This window comes from Narcine bancroftii, chromosome 5 (genome assembly GCF_036971445.1).
Source record: "Narcine bancroftii isolate sNarBan1 chromosome 5, sNarBan1.hap1, whole genome shotgun sequence".
Lineage (NCBI taxonomy): Eukaryota > Metazoa > Chordata > Chondrichthyes > Torpediniformes > Narcinidae > Narcine > Narcine bancroftii.
Genome location: NC_091473.1, coordinates 33,186,595 through 33,201,803, shown reverse-complemented (window position 1 = coordinate 33,201,803; position 15,209 = coordinate 33,186,595). Strand labels below are relative to the sequence as shown.

At 39.7% G+C, this 15,209-nt stretch overlaps 1 long non-coding RNA gene across 1 annotated transcript in view; it reads right to left on the bottom strand.

Annotated features, from left to right (window-relative positions):
* The window catches only part of LOC138762656 (uncharacterized), a 118,692-nt gene extending 103,915 nt beyond the window's left edge, over positions 1 to 14,777 (bottom strand). The window contains exons 1-2 of the long non-coding RNA XR_011357024.1: positions 14,659 to 14,777; positions 13,326 to 13,405 (exon numbers count right to left, since the gene is read on the bottom strand). This is a non-coding gene — a long non-coding RNA (uncharacterized lncRNA). The remainder of the gene's footprint in view (positions 1 to 13,325; positions 13,406 to 14,658) is intronic.
* Positions 14,778 to 15,209: the final 432 nt, after the last annotated feature.

Genomic DNA, 15,209 nt, shown 5'->3' with positions numbered 1-15,209 from the left:
TCCACCAGCGTTGTCTCCGCTCCATCCTCAACATTCATTGGAATAACTTCATCCCCAACATCGAAGTACTCGAGATGGCAAAGGCCGACAGCATCGAATCCACGCTGCTGAAGATCCAACTGCGCTGGCTATGTCACGTCTCCAGAATGGAGGACCATCGCCTTCCCAAGATCATATTCTATGATGAGCTCTCCACTGGCCACCTTGAAAGAGGTGCACCAAAGAAGAGGTACAAGGACTGCCTAAAGAAATCTCTTGGTGCCTGCCACATTGACCACCGCCAGTGGGCTGATATCGCCTCAAACCGTACATCTTGGCGCCTCACATTTCGGCGGGCAGCAACCTCCTTTGAAGAAGACCGCAGAGCCCACCTCACTGACAAAAGACAAAGGAGGAAAAACCCAACACCCATCCCCAACCCACCAATTTTCCCTGCAACCACTGCAACCGTGTCTGCCTGTCCCGCTTCGGACTTGTCAGGCACAATCGAGCCTGCAGCTGACGTGGACATTACCCCTCCATAAATCTTTGTCCGCGAAGCCAAGCCAAAGAAAGAAAACAAAGAACAATGATAATGTTAAAGCAGTAACAAAAGGAAATAGACAACTGGCCATTGATCTTACACTTTCTTTTTAGGACCAACCAGAGTGTTATTCCCTAGGTCCATGCTGTTTTATAGACATTTATAGTTCTAGCAATGCATATCTCAAAGCAGGACTTCAAACAATTGTTTTATTATCACAATATCTTTGCCTTCTTTATTGTTCAGTATGGCTGATAGATATCATAAATTAAATGTGTTCTGGAAAAACAAGCTGTTTCTCTGCAAGCTTGCTTCAGCATATGCCGATTTTGCATTTTATACTTATGGCAAACCCCATGGAAGCAAATGAATAATTTTTATACCCAAATAAGCTCTCATCTCTTGATTTTATATTCTTCCGCATCAATGACCATACTTGCTATCAATTCTCCATTCCTTTCTTTGATCAATAATCTCCCATTGGATTTCCTGCAGGTTTAATTTATCCTTTCTCTTTACCAAGTATTTTAATTACCAGTACTTTACGGTAAAAGAAGAAATGCGCATCTTGGGAATTTTGATTTTGTTAATAGAATTCTTCTCTGGTATAAAATATCATTTTAATATCTTTAGCTTCTTAACAGCTTTTAAAAGCCTGAAGTCTATGCCACTGCATTATAAAAGCAGATCTGACCAGTTGTAGAGTTAGAGAAATATAGAACTGAACAGGCCGAGTTGGCATTCTAGCCTCATCCCAATTGCCAATATTTCATCCATATTCCTCTAATATCTTCCTATCTATAAGTCTGTCTAAATATCTTTAAAATGTCAAAATTGCTTCTGAGGCTTCCTCTAGACCAGGGGTGTCAAACTCAAATTCACGGAGGGCCAAAATTAAAAACTTGGACTAAGTCAAGGGCCGAACTAAATATTTATTGAAAATTTTCAACAACATCTGCATGTTTTCTCTTCTTTCAACAATGTAACGTTAAACTTTTTCTTATTAAAATAAATGTTTAATAATAGTTTTGGATAAACTCTTTCCAGGAGCATTAACAAATGAGAAATAAAATATTCAATAAATAATATTTCTCTATAGAGGATTTGTCAAATGTTGCTAGTGTGCTGTCGAATAGTAAAATCTGAGGGCTATTGAGAATGTGGGAGAATAACATGATTCCTGAAACAATCAAATGGGTGACTGATTGTGGGCATGAACTCTAGCAGGGTTATTTGCCATGCCCTTTTTCCATTAGTACAGATATCCTTTGATTTACACACTTTTCAAGTTTTATGCCTAATGAGCTTGTATCCAGGTGCAGGACCATTTTAAACCTGGAATATATTTATCACTGTGACATGAAACTATTGGAAGATCGTTTTATCCTGAGATTAAAGTTCATAATCCTTACTCAGGCCTGTGTGCGGGAGGGCGGGGTTTGCGGGCGATCGGGTTGGACAACGACAGTGCGGGGGCATCGGCTCTCACTGCAGGGCGGCATCTCGGCGGATCAGCGGCCCCGTCACCGTGAGTCGCGGGTTGGCCTGCAGCAGGGAGGGGGAGTGGGCAACGGTCCTGGCGAGGTCAGGCCCCCCCTGAGTTTTTGCTGGACCCCCCTTGACCTGCTGAGTTTCTCCTGGACCCCCCTTGACCTGCTGAGTTTCTGCCAGAACCCCCTTGACCTGCTGAGTTTCTCCCGGACCCCCTTTGACCTGCTGAGTTTCTCCTGGACCTCCCTTGACCTGCTGAATTTCTCCCGGATCCCCCTTGACCTGCTGAGTTTCTCCCGGACCCCCTTTGACCTGCTGAGTTTCTCCCTTCTGGTGTTTTTACGAGAACCACAGACTTTCGCTCATACATTGATGAGGGGGATCAAGGGCCAAACATTGTCAGGTACCTCTCTGCTGGATAAAGGATACGGTTTAACCCGCTGAGTTTCTCCAGTGTTGGGTTTTCACGAGGTAGAGTCAAAGGGCTGAAGGTCCTGTTTCTGATCTGTAATGTTCTATGGACCCTGCTCTTCTTTCCGTGCCGGTGTCCCAGGACCTTTCCAGGGCAGTCTCCGTGCTCAGGACCGCGCTGGGATCCCGGTCAGTGGTGGAGGAGCAGGTGAGCGTGGCTAATCCCGATCCAGCCCACGCCACTCCCGAGATTGGCGGGGGGGTTCCACCCTACCTGCCCGACCAGCCTCGCTCTCCACATGTACTCCGGGCACCCGCCGCTGGTCCGGTGGGAAGGCGCCCATCACCCGGCGGGGAGCCCCAATCTTCCCTCCAGCGTCCCGACTCCATCTGCAGCTCCAAGAAACGCTGTGCCACTGGGGTTCCGGGTGCTGGGAAGCGGCCTCAGCTTCCCCTGACACCGGCCAGGCCGCGCTGCGGTGGGGGGGTGGGCGGGGGGGACACGACAGTGTGTTTATAAAACCACCCACCACTACTTTTCAAGGACCAGGATTTTTTTCTCTCTCTCTCTCACCCTGGGACACAGCGGTTACTGTGCATGCGCTATACTGGCGCGGCAGCCAGCGGACCACCTCTAATACATTTTTGATATGATCTTGCGGGCCAAATATAATTATATCGCGGGCCAAATTTGGCCCGCAGGCCAGAGTTTGACATGTGTGCTCTAGACGATATATACACCAGTGAAAACATTGCCACTCAAGTTCTTCTTAAATTTCTCATCTATGCCTTCTCATCATCATGTTCATCCTTAGTAGTCGAAGATGACCCTGGCTTCAAAGTCTCACATTGGGTTTAAGTCATGACTTGCGCTTGACTTGGATTAAAGTGAGGGAAAGTCGCACAGGTCATCAGCCTCATTCTCTCGCTCTGGCCTATCTGGACCCAGTGGCAAGACAGAGTCAAGACAGCTAGAGACAGGTTAGGATGCAGTGGATGGCCAGCAGTGTTCTGTATGTGTTTCACTGTGCCCTCTTAGTGTTCCATGATGCATTGCTGAGAATCGCCTTTCTGCCCGTTGAATCAGTGATAGTTTCTTCCGCACAATCAGCCAAATCCAGGCTTCACACGCTACGTAGACAAGCCCTGAGTGTTGTGGGTCCACGGCAGTTCTTGTGGCATGTTCGCAAGCCTCCCTACCCATTGTTGGGCATCCTCATCTCCCTTTGCAGCTGTTGGGAGATGAGTCCACTTCCACCTGTTCCACCTAGTGGTGTAGTAGTGACACCACCATCAAATTCACTTGTTTTCGCTCGCTAGCTGAAGAGGTTTCCAAGGTGCAGCACGAGGAACCAACAAGTGAGAGAATGAGGAGATGAGTGAGACATCACTGGACCTATGCCTTCTAGTTCTAGAATGATCTACAATAGGCAAAAGTCTGAGCATTCAATTTATCCTTGTCCCTTATGATTTTATACACCTCAATAAAGACACCCCTCCACTTCACAAATAAAAGGAAATAAAGACCCAGCCCTATCGCTAAAACTCAGAATCAGAATTTATTGTCATGAACATGTCATGAAATTCGTTTCTTTGCAGCAGCATCAAAGAGCAAACATTTATATAATCCAACTTACAAAATAAATTTTTTAAATAGTGCAAGAAAAAGTCAAAGGAAGTCCTGTAGAAGTTTTTGAGAGTTTTTGGTGGCATACTGAATCTTCTCAAACTCATCAAAAATATAGCCTCTAGTGAGCCTTCTTCAACTCAAGCCCTTGTCCCAGTAACATTTCAGTGAATCTCTTCCACACCCTTTCAATTTAATGACTTGCTTCCTATAGCTGAATGACATCTTTCCTGTAGTCATCTTGTTTTACAATATATCCCTGGTCTTCCTTATTTCGGTCTTCTGATTTTTTTTTCTGAATGCACATTGTCTGCACTCGTTATTTAAGTATTGTCCAGTCTAATCTCATACTTCTACTTTTAATGATTAAAATATTCTTTCTAACATTTAGTTAAATCAGTCTCTATTGCTGGGGGTGATGTATTCTGAAACGTGTCACTTCAAAGTAAAGCCAAGACAATTTTCATGGGGAGAGATTCACTTTCAATTGGTAGGATAAAGAGGAACAGATACTGCACACATTATTTTTGCACTGATGTAGAATATCTTTTCATGCATATTAGTGCATGAATGGTGGCACAGCAAAGGAGACATTTGAGTACATTAAAGCCTTGAGGCTCAAGATCAATTCAGGAGGTCTTCCTACATCGTATTGAGTTCCCACTGAGTGCTGTATAACTCCAGCCTAAATCAAATCTTCTCCTTCTTCAAGCAATTCAAAACTATTGCTGATTTTAATGTATTTCAGAAATGGATGTCTCTTCTTTTTTCAGTAGGAAAACTCACTTCCATTGCAATAAATAATTCATTCAGTTCCCAAATCACTTTATATCACTCATGCAGCCCCCACCAAGATATATTTGTGCATGTAAGACAGACTTTAGAGCAACACCCTATATACAATTATAATAATTTTTCCCCTTGAAATATTAACCTTCAAACTTCCACATAAATTCATTCATATAGTTACAATTGACACCATTGATTTGTGCGTGAAGGTAAATCTATTCAGATGAATTCATTCAAGTCAGTTCCTTCCTTTTAAATTCATATTGTGATTAGCTATCCAAATTTACAATTTAATTTATCAGGATATAATTTTATGCCAGAAACCAAGGAAGAATTAAATTTGCTCATGAAAATAAGTTTTAAAAAAAGCACAACACAGGAGTCCACATTATCTTCTCCAAAAGCCTTTAATGCATAATTTTCATGTCTACTCTTTGCTGAAGGGCTTGCATGTTTTGGGTTTTTTTTAACCTATTAGTGTATATTAAGTGGAAATAATTTCAGGCGTCATTTGTACCTACTATAAATAACACTGACAATTACAGTCCATTTAAAGCCTGAACGGAGCAAGAGCTATACAATCCTTCGACAATAATAGATTGGCAGTTCACAATTAAAAATTCAAATTTTGATCATTGGTTAACTGCACTTTATTTTCTACTGAGAAAGTTGCCCAAGTAATAATACCTAAGAAGCAGGATTATACTTTTGTAATGGACATTTCCTTACTTAACTAACACAATCTATATCTAGGTTAATTGTCTGAAAGCTTTTTGATTGAAATGTTTTCCCAATTAGAATTAATATCCTTTGGTCCCCTTATCACCTTCAGAAAACCAATTTTATGATGATGGTTTCCTGAACCGAAGATCTGGCATGCACTCTGTAAAAACTGCAGTCTTCTCCGTTGGAAGAAATTTAACATATCCTGAGCAGCAACACCTTTCAGATCACACACAGTTATAATTAGGGTCTTGTTCTTCTTTGACATACTCGCTGTCTTTCATCCAGTCTTCCAATTAATACTTGTTTTAATGCATAACAAATACAGTGAAATTTTCTGTTAAAATTTGTGGAGCTATTGATAAGCACATTATCCATTTGGATGTTTCAACTTCAAACTCAGTCTTCCAATTCTACAAAAACTATTATTTAGTGATATTCTATCTATTCAATTTACCTTATCATTCTGTAAAACATTTAAGTTATTTTTAAAATTTGAAGTACATTTGTCTTATAACTTTAAAAAGATGACTGCATTAATTCATAAAATTAAGGTGTGAACATTTTACTTATAGCAGTAAACTTTGGGGCAATTTTAAAATTCTGTTAAGATCATGACGATACAGTGGTTCTCAACCTTTTTCTTTCGACTCACATACAACTTTAAGTAATCCCTTTGCCAACAGTGCTCTGTGATTAGTAAGGGATTGTTTAAGGTGGTATGTGAGTGGGAAGGGAAGGTTGAGAAGCACTGCTCTAGACCCAATTGTTACTGAAATATTTTGCTTGAGAAAAATTGTCATTGGCCCATTTCCTTTGGAGTTATGAAACCATGCACATAACGAGTCAATGAGGTATGATTAAAACAGTGGTTTTCAAACTTTTTCTTTCAACCTACATACCACCTTAAGCAATCCCTTACTAATCATCTATGGCATAGGGAATACTTAAGGTGGTATGTGAGTTTTGTATTGGATAACAGAACTGGTGATTATTTTCAATGTTTTCTGCTTTTTATTCAGATATCCATGATGTATAATTATTTATGAAAAAAGTTTTAAGTAAATTAGGCAGTCGTTTTCAATTTATTGAAATTCATTGAAATGAAAGATATCTGTGAACTGTGTTTAAGTGAATTTACTTGTTCAGCTTGATGAGGGTGTTAACTTATTGATCAGATTTTTTGAAAATTAAGCAGCATAGATTTAAATGCAGTCATCCCTAGATCTTATTCTTGGTCTGCACGAAAGGAGCTGGTATTTCACAGATCAGTACTGCTAACACAATTGTCATCAGTGCCCTTGGAGCCATGGCACATTAAAAAAAACCTCACACGGAGTGTCTGCTTCTGACACAAAACCAATTGACCACTACTGCAAATGTATCCATCCGTATATAGTTACAACAACATGATTGCATTCTACTGCAATATCATCTTTCTCGTGTGACTGTGCTCATTGTCTCAGCTGAGACTAGAAGTAACCTTTCAAATGACATGACTTCAGGATAAAAGTGCAATTCAAATAATTCTATCAGGCAAAATTTTCAATGATTTGTCACAATAATTTGAAGCAAAAATATTCAATAGTCCACCCTCCTTCCCCTCCCCCCCCATCATTTTGTTGTGGCACCTGCCTACATTTTGTCATACCTTGATGAAGGGATCAAGCCCTAAACGTAGGTTAAGTATCTTTATTTTTGCTCTATAAAGTATGCTGTTTGACCTGCTGAGTTGCTCCAGCATTATGTTTTTACTTAAATCTCAGTGTCTGCAGACTTGGGTGTTTTATTTCAATAGTAAGACTATATCTTGTTTATTAATGGAGGATTTTATAATGCATTAATAGCTTCGGAACTTAAATGAGCAAACATGAAAGTGAACTTTAAAACTCAATGTAAACAATTGCCGAGAGAATTGAACCACCAACATTTACCTTTCCTAGTTTTCTATTTTATTGACATTAATTGCAATAAAGGATAATGTTTAATGTGAGTTAATTGTGTTTTTTTAAAAATACAAGATCACTAAGATAACATATGTCTAAAAATCAGATCTGTTTATTACAGGATTTGGAATTTATATTTCCAATTCCAATGACATTGGAATTGGAAATATAAATTCATTATATTTATGGTTTTACACCATCAGTTCTTTCCTAGTAAATTTAATATAAATAACTTTTCATCTCAGATTCTAATGATATTTGAAATTCTGAGCAACACAGTCATTAAAATTATGATCAAAATTGAAACAAAATATTAGCTTTATTTTACCATCAGTATCCATTCAGATTTTGTAATAAAAACATTCAACTTACAACAGAATGATAAAAATGGAAATTATATGAAGATTGATATAGATTGAATTATGTGGTTTGCAGTGGTCTAGTTCTTACTTTGCAAGCTTTGCAGGTGACCAGCTTTTTCCATTAAGTCTGGCATACAGCATGAAAAATTTAATATTTTTAATTCATGTTCACAAGGGCAAAAGGAGAATTTATCAATTCTGTTTGTCCACTTAATTCAATAACCTTTCCTAGTGATGAAATGCCAGCCTGTCTTCTTGCTCTCCGATACAGGTGTTAAACAGTTACTGTCCTTTGCATGATACCATTATACAGGAATAAGTGCAACTTTGTCACACTCTAGTGAATAATTTTAATGCTTTACTGAGATTCACCAAGCCACCTTTAGTATCAGCCTGTTGATTATTTGGATTTTCACCATGCCTCTGGATGCATTCTCATTAAGCTGCACCTCTTGGGTTAACACATGCAGTGAAACACCTTTGGAGATGTACTTTCATTATATGCTATTTGACATGACAGACTTAAGTATAAAAATGCAATTCACATCCATTTATCTTATAATCTGGCAAAATAAATAATAATCAAAATTGAAATAATTTGACAAAGGGATGAAACAAGAAAGTTTGCTTAGGCTGTGATTGTACTAAATACAAAAAAACTGCTAAAAAAAACACAGCAGGTCCCGCTGTGCCCCTGAAAGACAAAAATACATTACCAACATTGAGAGCCAGAATCCTTCGAAGGGCTTGGGCCACAAATGTTGGTTATACATCTTAACTTCCAAGAGACACTGTATTTGACAAAACTGTATTGTGTATTAAGAGCAAAACTGTATTGGGAAGGGTTGTGACTGTCACATGACAGCACTGTCCCCCCCTACCTAATCAGCGAATCAATGTTTGGCCCTGTCCCACACCACCCCACCATAGCCATTAGTGCACACCTTGTAGTTGGCCAATTTAAATTCCTTTGTACTTGGCCTTGGGCCTTTGTAATCTTAATCTTGCTGGTATCGAGGCACTGGCCCCAAGTAAATTACCTGGCTGGACTCTCCAACCTGCCTGTACTTGGGCCATTGGTTGTTGTAATTGGATAAACATTGCTGGCACTGAGCCTTTTGACCCTGCTAATGACCTGGGCTGGACACCCCCCCCCAAAAAAAGAACATCCCTCCAGCACTATAAAAGATGTCACATAAGTTTTGTTCACCCTCTTTGCCAGCTGGGGGTCAGCCTGATTTATGCCAGACCTAGAACTGTGGCAGGATGCTGGAGAAATTGTTGGTAAGATGTGTACTGTTAAACAGATTGGGAGTGTTTAATTAGTGTTGCTGGTAGCATAGAGCTGTGCCTCCACTGAGTCAAGGGGTGGTGGGGCATTGTATTGATTTTTCCTTGATTGTTGTATATAATCAATTTGTTGTGTGTGTGTGTGTGTGTGTGTGTACTTTGTTCCCATGTGATTTTTCCCACATTTGTTATTATTTGTACTCATTTTTCATTACTGCTATTACTTTTCCCATACTCGCTATTAAACTGTGTGTATTATTTATTGCCAATGCAATATTTTCCCCATGATCATTATTAAACTGTGTGTGTTGCTTATTGTCATCCCAACTTTTTCTCATGTTAATTATTTATTGTCTGAATTGTTTATTGCTGATCCGAATTTCCTACGGCTGCTGTAAATTGTGCACGTGCATTACCTCTGTTACCATTTTCCCACATTTGCCTTCTCTAAATAAAATCCTTTACCAAAACTGTCTAGAGTCCATGACACCAAACTGGTTTCCTACTTACAACAATAACTACTGCTAATTATGAATTGTTTGATAAATAGCATATCAAATGAAGCTTTCAACATAACTATAATGCTAAGAATTTATAAATATAATGAGTATTATAGTGTCAGCTATATTGAACCATGCTTCTATTAATTTGTTCCTTTCTTCAGAAAATAATTGATAAAAATGTTGACCATTCAACATCAGACAATATTAGTTTTCCCGGGCGTTGAGAGAGAAGCAGCACAGTTGGCGTAGCAATTAGCACAATGCCTTTAGAGTGCCACCAATTGGGTTTGAATCCCACACTGTCTTTAAAGAGTCTGTATATTCTCTCCATATCTGTGTAGATTTTCTCCCACCATTTGAAATGTACTGGGGAAGTAGGTTAATTGGGTGTAAATTGGGCAGCATGGACTCATGGGCTGAAATGGCTTGTTACTGTGCTGTATTGTCTAATTTTTAAAAATAAATTAAATGAAATAAATGAAGCCATGGCACCCAATTACTCCCAATTAACCTACAACCCTTGGTACTTTTATGTACCTAAACCCAGTTCAGCATCATGCAGAGATGAAATGTTCTACATCTAAATTTAATTTTTAAAAGTTATACCTTATGATTTCAATTACATTATCCTAATTCAGTATCATCTACAAATTTAAATTCACCTTCAGAATTCAAAGGGTTGACCTATTGGCAGTGTTGGGGATAGAGGGTAGCAAATTATAATCCCCACCCATCCGATCTGTCCCTTCAAATGATAGGAGAGAAACAGCAAGAGTCAAGTAAAGTTGACTGCAGTGATGACGTAACATATTCAAAGGGTTGAAGGAATTACAACCCTGGACAAGTGTTAAGTTCAAAGTTCAAATTTATTGTCAGAGTACATATATGACATTGCATACAACCCTGAGAATCATTTTCCTGCAGGCCAGGCAGAATTTCCAATTACTGGTAACTGTAAACTCTATTCAAAGAAAGAGAAATGTAAACAAAAGAAATGTAAACAAGCTGTGAAAATATTGATTACTGAATATTTATATTTCAGTAATGAGCAAAGTATGAGTCCTTAAATGAGTTTCTGAATGAGCCTGTGGTTCAGGAGTTTGATAGTTGAGGGTAGCAATTATTCCTGAACCTGGAGGTACCAGGCCTGTGGCATGCATACCCCCTTCCTGATGGCAACAATGAGAACAGAGCACGACCTGGAGGATATAGATCCTTGATGATTTCTGCAGCTCTCCAGCAATGTTCTATATAGGTGTGGTGGGGGGGGGGGGGGGATGGAGGAGGAAGGGGTGTAATTAGGTTCTTCAGTATGTAAAAGGGGGAGACACCACAACACATACCAGATGGCGAGTCAGTAATTGAATGGCGAGCTGCACCAATCTTTCAGCAGCATTAGAGCAGCTGTGGGGGAGGGGGGTGGGGGGTCAGTGGTGTTGTAGGAGTGGGGGGGGGGGAAAGAGTTTTCCATGTGATGTATTGGGCTGTGTCCAATATCTTTAGCAGAGTTTTTTGCTCAGAGGTATCACTGCCCCCAAACCAGACTAGTTGGCACACTTTGCACTACTGGAAGGTTACCAAGGTTTTCCCTGACATACCAAACTTCTACAAACTCCTGAGGAAGTAGAGATGCTGACGTGCTTGCTACACAATGGCATTAATATGATGAATCCAAGACAGGTCTTCCAAGGTAGTGAATCCAAGGAATTTTAAAGTTGCTCACTCTCTCCAACTCTAATCCCCCCCAACATTTACTGAATTGTACACCTTTGGTTTTTCTTTCTTAAAATCTCCAAATATCTCAAAGGTCTTGGTAACATTGAGTGCGAGGTTGTCTGCTGACTCATTGTCCCTTTTTATACACCCCTTACATTTGGCATCATCAGCAAATTTGTATATGATGTTGTTTTATCACAGGTGTAAAGCGAGTAGAGCCGAGAGCTAACTGCATTCATGCTGATGGAGATTGTGGAGAAGATGTTCTTGCCAATCTGCACCGACTGAGGTCAGGAGGTGTGGAAATCTAGGATTAACATAACATATAACATAACAATTACAGCACGGAAACAGGCCATTAGGCCCTTCTAGTCCGCAACACCCCTTTCTAGTCCCACCTCCCTGCACAATGCCCATAACCCTCCATCTTCTTCTCATCCATATACCTTTTCTTAAATAATACAATTGACTCCGCCGCCACTATTTCTCCCGGAAGATGATTCCACACAGCTACCACTCTCTGAGTAAAGAAGTTCCCCCTCATGTTACCTCTAAACCTCTGCCCCTTAATTCTTAACTCATGTCCTCTTGTTTTAATCTTTCCTCCTCTTAACGGAAATAGTCTATCCACATCCATTCTGTCTATCCCTTTCATAATCTTAAATACTTCTATCAAATCCCCTCTCAACCTTCTACGCTCCAAATTAATCCTTCCTATAATTAGGCGACCAGAACTGCACACAGAACTCCAAATTAGGCCGCACCAAAGTCTTATACAATCTCAACATCACCTCCCAACTCCTATATTCCATGCAATGATTGATAAAGGCCAGCAGACTAAAAGCCTTCTTCACCACCCTATTCACGTGAGTTTCTACCTTCAGGGAACGATGTACCGTTACTCCTAAATCTTTCTGCTCTTCTGTATTCCTCAATGCTCTCCCATTTACCACATATGTCCTATTCTGATTCTTCTTACCAAAATGAAGCACCTCACACTTATCAGCATTAAATTCCATCTGCCATTTTTCAGCCCACTTTTCTAAGCAGCCCAAATCCCTCTGCAATCCTTGAAAACCTTCTTCATTATCCACTATTCCACCTATCTTAGTATCGTCTGCATATTTACTATTCCAATTCACCACCCCATCATCTAGATCATTAATGTATATAACAAACAACAATGGGCCCAATACAGATCCTTGAGGCACACCACTGGTCACCGGCCTCCAACCTGACAGACAATTATCCACTACCACTCTCTGGCCTCTCCCATTCAGCCAATGTTCAATCCATTTGACTATCTTAAAATTTATACCTAAAGACTGCACCTTCCTAACTAACCTTCCATGTGGTACCTTATCGAAGGCCTTACTGAAGTCCATATAGACAACATCCACTGCGCTACCCTCATCCACATTCCTAGTCACCTCTTCAAAAAATTCAATCAGATTGGTCAAACATGACCTTCCTCCTACAAATCCATGTTGAGTGCTCCTGATCCTAATTATACAGTGGGATTTTGAGGACCAGGTGTTGGACTTTGCTAATAGGTTTTGATGGGATGATGGTGTTGAATGTCAAACTGTAATCAATAAAGTTGTTTCAGGGTTTTGTCGAGAGCCAATGAGATGGCATCTGGCATAGACCTGTTGTTGCAGTAGCCAAACTGGTATTAGTATCAACATACAAATTTTATTTACAACTGGAAATAAATGCATAGCCAGAGATAGAACACCCATGAACCAATTTTGCAAGTGTGCATGATAGCTAAACTACAGATACCTAAAGGTGGGATTTACGGTACTAAAGGATAGAACAAATAGAACCTGCCACTTGTAATGTATAGGCACAGGACACGGATTAAAGAATTTAACTCCATATACAGTTAAACTGAGTGAGCAACAATTATCATCCAAGTGCACGTAAGATTTGAGATCCCACCTTGTATGTACGCACTGCCCAAATGGGAAATTCCACAGGCTAAATCCATGCCTTGGGTCTTCAAGAAGAGAGAAAGAGACCTAAAATGACAGAAGGAGAAGAAGACGAAATGAACTGACCCAGTATGTAAAAGTAGAAGACACAAATTTCTTGTTTATTTTCATTGTGTGATGACATTGTTTAATGGGTTTAATGTATCATATATGTTGAACGTTGAGTGGGTGGGAGGGGGGTGAAGGAGGGAGTGAAGGAGGAGGGAAAAGGGGAGAAAATGACACTGTGTATATTCAAGAGGGAAATGTTTGTGTGTATTTTGGTCAGTATGGTTCATAGTGTGAAAATTTTTTTTTTTAATTTGTAAAAAAAAGGAAAGAAATTGACCATCTATGCTCATTTTATTTATTAATTATTTTATTTATTTATTATTTTATTTATTTATTAAAACACTCCTGGCCTAGACCCTAACATGGGTTGAGTCACAAGACTACAGGTGAGGAGGATAACCAATCAGAAGGTTTAGTCTGTAGGTGAGTCTTATTTTGATTGACAAGTGGACGTGACTTTCAATCTATTACCTTCAACCAGTGAGGTGTTTTCCATTTGGCCAGTGAAGTGATACTCTGTGTTACAGCGACTAATTGATTGCTGGTATTCATACTATCATGAAATGTTAAAGTCAAACCTTTCTGAAAGTGTTATCATTTTTGCTTTCTTTCTGAAAATTAAAAAAGTAAATTTTGGAAATATACAGGTATGAAGAATGATTGTCTACTTGGTCTGAATTTACTGATCTTATCAATCATGCCATAATTCTCTTCTAATTCAGTTGTTTTAATTCAATTCTTTTTTGCATTGTCATCCACCGAACACATTCTCACAATATTTATTTGATTTATTACATTACATCTTTCTTCATGTTCCACTAAATACCTGGCAGAAACTTGCACAATCGGATTTAGGATCAGCAAGCATGAAGCTCACGTAAATTGGATAAGCTGACAGAATCCCTCGTTTTATCCAATGATAAGCCTGCAGAGCTAAGACTATCAAACCTAGCTGAGAAATATTTAATTTGCCCAAATAAAAAAGGCCAAAAGGAACAGTTTTTCTGCTAATGCTTGTTATCCAATAAGCACTCTTCCAGAAAAATTATTTGGCTGGGCATTGAAGGGCTGATATCTGTGGGTTGTGATCCAAAAAGTTTTGGGATTTGCATTGCCCAATGCAAACAAAGGGCAGACATCCAGGGAACAAAATCATTTCACGACTTTCCACATCACTGCAAATGTTGCTATTCACTTGCCCAAAACATCTGGAAAGCAAGTCAACTTACCAGCACTGATTCCAAGCAGATGCCCAAAATCCTAACAATACCTGCCCTTAACTCTTTGCAATGGGGAGCTTCTAATTGTGTTCAGTTTGGGACCCAACTGGAGTATGTGCATTCTAGACCCTTCATGGCAGGTGGTAATTCAGTGTATAATAGTCACACAGTGACTCTGCCCCATGGAAACAGGAACAATCAGACATATTTCCATTATGACATAGAAGGCCATTCATCTCATCGACAATATTGGTTCTCAAGGAAAACACAATTTGTGCTGGTTTCCTTGGAGCCTACCATTTCATACATCCATAAACACTACCTGATCCTCTTATCATTCTTACACCATTACAGCAAACAATTAATCCAATGTCTGGACCATGGAAGGAAAGTGGTGCATTCTGGTGAAGCCCACATTGTTACAGGTACAATGTTCAAATGCCTCTCAGACTGCACGAGAGTTGGGATTGAACCTGGGTCACTGGAGCTATGAGACGTCCAACTCCAGGACTTCCCCTGTGATTTGACCTGGAAACTATGTGGAGAGATTTCACCCCAAG